The sequence below is a fragment of the Lathyrus oleraceus genome, chromosome 7 (assembly GCF_024323335.1).
Source record: "Lathyrus oleraceus cultivar Zhongwan6 chromosome 7, CAAS_Psat_ZW6_1.0, whole genome shotgun sequence".
NCBI lineage: Eukaryota > Viridiplantae > Streptophyta > Magnoliopsida > Fabales > Fabaceae > Lathyrus > Lathyrus oleraceus.
In genome coordinates this window covers 342,212,350-342,216,794 of record NC_066585.1, presented here as the reverse complement: position 1 = coordinate 342,216,794, position 4,445 = coordinate 342,212,350, and positions in this window count along the sequence as shown.

Genomic DNA, 4,445 nt, shown 5'->3' with positions numbered 1-4,445 from the left:
GACTTCAAGGGCTTCCCAAGAGAGTATCTAGAGAAAAACGTTGTTGACTTTCAAACTTCCCTACAATGGGATACCTTAGATAATATCATGATCCTCATTACCTTTGGATTAATACTTGTTCCCACCGAGAAAGACTTTGTGGATTATACAGCCATCAATTTGTTCTTGGCTATAAAAGTTGGGGAAAGATCTTATACCCGTTCCCCTTGTTGATGTCTACCATACTCCCTATCAAAGGCATACGAAAAGGGGAGGTATGGTGTTATGTTGCATTCATTTACTCTATAAATGGCTTATTTCTCACCTATCGAAGGATATAACCACTATTGAAGGAATGAGTGGACACGAGTGGGCTCAATACTTTGTCTCACTCACTCATAAAGACATTTTGTGGTTCCCTCAAATCCTTAACCGCAAGGACATGATCTTAAGTTATGGAAGCTTTCCTAATATGCCTCTTATAGGATCAAGAGGATGCATAATCTACAATTCCATATTAGCTGCAAGGCAATTAGGTCATCCTTTGGCTCATAAGCCCAAGGATAAATTGTTGGAAGGTTTGATCTTACAAGAAGCAACTAGGAACCATCCTACTATCCATATGGTTATCCATGCTTAGGGGAAACTCAAAAAAGGAATTCTAAAAAGACCCAGGGAGGAGTCCATTATACCCTATGCTCAGTGGATGGGAGAAAGGGTACGCATAATAAAGTTACCATTTGTTCTAGAGGGTCCGGTTGAACCAAGAGCTCATGTGCAAATTATGATCTCTATGGAGGAGGGAAACAACCTCAACGCCATAATCCTTTAACTTAAGAAAGAAAAGGAGGAGTTAGAAGGTAAGTTTTACCATACTACATGTGAGAAGAATCAATTGGACATAGACCTTAATCTAGAAATAGAACAACTCAAGAAGAGCGAGGAAAGGACTAGAATGGAAGAGGATCAAAAGGAGCAAGCTTATGCTAAGCTTAGGGTTATTAGTTCGAGCCTTAGCGCACATAAAGATGAATTGGATAGAGGTTGGCACCAAAGGGATGAATGGAAAAATATCTAGTTGAATTTAACAAGGAAGCAAAAGAATAATATGAAGCCTATATCCAAGCTTTAGAGGTTGAAGTCCAAAGTCTAGTCAATGCTCTCCGTGAAGCCAGAAGCCAAGCTAGGAATTCAATACTGCAAAGAAGAGCTACTGATGGAATCCTTACCTTAAATTATTCTAATAGAGTAAAGCCTATGAAGAGGTAGTGGATCTTAAGAGACATATGAACCTCCTAGAAGAAGCGTATAATGAGATGAGGAAATGGTTCACTTATGTAGAGGGGCATAATCAAGCAATTGTTGACACCATCGAGGAAGACAAGACTATTATGTTAAAACTTCATGAGAAGGCTGGATATTATTAGGTAAAATACCTGAAGCTGGTCAGATAGTCTAATGACCTGATTGAGGAGATACCCCAAAGTCATAAGGAAGTTGAGTACATGGCAGACATATTCAACCCCAAAAGGAGATTTGTGACTTCCTCAAGATGTGATGTTACATGGTGGACGAATTTAGACCTAGGATCAAGCAAAGTTGTTAGAAGTTTTATTATAATGGGTTTTTAATTCTGTACGTTTCTCTTTTGCTACAACTTATGAACAATCTTTGGGTTTTCTTTGTTACCGTTTTCTAATTATAGAATAAATAAAGTACTTTGAATTTCTAATATCTTTATCTTGCTTGCAATCAATGAATGGTTAAGATTCCCCTACAAAACATTTACATACATACTCATGCATTCATTCATACATGCACATGGATAAAAAGAAACAAAAATCATTTTCTCCCTTGTTTTCTCAGAATCATCGCTAAAGACAACCTAAACCTCCGACCGCCTTACCAAACTCGGGCTCGCCAAAAGAAGACCATCGAGCAAATCAAACAAAATCAAGCTGCTCTCAGGGAGGATATAGACTCGGTAAAATGAAATGTCGAGGGAATGAAATACAAAATAGACCAACTCATGTGCGCCATCACTAACATGATGGCAAGAGAATCTGGGGCTGACAAAAGAAAGATTGCTTCCACATCTGCCCCTCCAACTGTGAATGCTAACCCCCTACAAGGATTCATCTCTGATATCCAAGGAGCTGAAGCTAATATCACTTCACCAAAAATTAACACCCTTCATCCTAAAGGGTTTATCTCGATTTTTTTTTCAGATTGGGGCATCTCGTCTCGTACAAATATCGGTTCCACAAGACTATTACATGGACCTAAACCAACAATATGAGGATGAATACCACAGGGGTATGGTTCAAGAAAGTAAACTAGCTTCTCACCCTTCCGCCATTATTGGGGAACCAATGGTCGATGATAAATATAAGATCTTGGAAGAAGGTTGAAGGTCGTTGAAGGTTTCAATGTCTTCAGAGTCGATGCTATGAGGATATGCTTAGTACCAGACGTGGTTATACCTCCAAATTTTAAAGTCCCTGAATTTAAGAACTACAAGGGCATCAGTTGTCCTAAGAACCATATATAAATGTTTGTCAAGAAAATGGTTGCCTATGCAGCAAATGAGAAACTAATGATGCACAGTTTTTAAGACAGTCTAAGTGGGCATCCTTAGATTGGTGTATACAGTTGGAGAGAACCCATTTCAAGACTTGGGAAGTCATGGCTAATGCTTTCCTGAGGAAATACAAGTATAACTTGGACATGGCTCCCAATCACATGCAATTACAGAATCTGTCACAAAATGGCAACGAATCATTCAAGGAGTACGCTCAGAGATGGAGGGAATTGGCCTCCTGTGTACAACCTCCATTGTTGGAGAGTGAACTATTGGATATATTCATGGGAACTTTACAAGGATCATACTACAAAGATATGATAGGATCAGTATCAACAGGTTTTGCTGACTTGGTGATAATCGGGGAAAGAAACGAGAATGGGTTGAAGAGTGGTAATTTCGGAATAGCATCTTCTGGTCAACATAAAAATAAAAGATATTATAACAACAATAATTATAAGAAGGTTGGTACCAATTTTATTACTATTTATGGGTATTTCCATATGCCTTACAATCGTTATGTGGCTACAGCAAATCCTAATCAGTATCCACAACAGGCATACTTTAGGCCTCAAGTCCAACAGCCTAGGCACCACCTCCTCAAAATCAACAACGAATTGGGTATCCCCGAAGGGATCAACAAAAACCTAGTAATTACTTTGATCTTATACCCATGACATATACTCAGATCATGCCTTACTTACCGCAAAGAGGTTGGTGGAGACTAGACCTCTTGCACCCCCATCAACACCTCCTCCTCGTGGATACGATGCTAACTCTATATGTGATTCTCATACTGGTTCACCAGGGCATACTACCGAGACGTTTTTGGATCTCAAGTTTAAGGTCCAAGACTTGCTCTATTGAAATATTATTTCTTTCACTGTCGAAAATCCAAACGTCAAGAATAATCCAATGTCGGGACATGATGACCCAACTATCAATGCCAATGAAAAATCAGAAGATAATGCCTTAGTCCATAGGGTGGACCAAATAAAAACCCATATCTCTAGAATATATGAAAAATTCATTGGCTACGAGTTATTCGAAGAGTTACATGCTGATTGCAAAGTTTTTCTGTATAATCCAGACAAATGTGAAAAAATGAAGATGAACCAAGGTTTGGTTAAAATTGGATACTCAAGGAAGATAGAGGATGTTTCAGCTATAGAATATCATGGGCACATACTCTTTGAGACCCCTTATCAGAGAAGAGAGGTGCGAGCATCATTCAAGATTCTTGTACCCATATCTTTTCAGGCGCCAATTCAGATACCGACTCCATTACCTTTTTAAATTCCAATACCGATGAAGTCAGAAGACCCTATTTTCTTCCATGTTCCGGCGCCATTTCCTTATAAAAATACTAATTCCGTACCCTGGAATTATACCATTATAGCATATGTGGGAGAGAAGTCTATAGTGCTTGAACTAGCAGTTACTAACATAGTTGATATTGGAGGTATAACTCGGAGTGGAAGAGTCTTCGCTCCCGAACAACCACCAAAGAAGAATACTCTTTAAAGTTCAAAAGGAAAATAAGAAGTAGGCTCATGGGAAGTACCTTCTAAGAAGGGTGTTCCCCAACAAGAAGCTAAAAAATTCTTGAGGCTGATTAGGAAGAGTGACTATAAGGTGGTGGACCAGTTAAACCAAACGCCATCTAAAATCTCTATATTGTCTCTTTTGTTAAGTTATAAGGATCATAGAGGAACTCTGTTGAAGATATTGAATGAGGAGCGTGTTACCCATGATATAACAGTAAACCAGTTTGACAAAGTAGTGGCTAGCATCACTGCCAACAGTTTCTTGGGGTTCAGCAGTGACGAATTACCGCCAGAGGGATAAGCCACAACAAGGTTGTGCATATATCAGTCAAATGTCA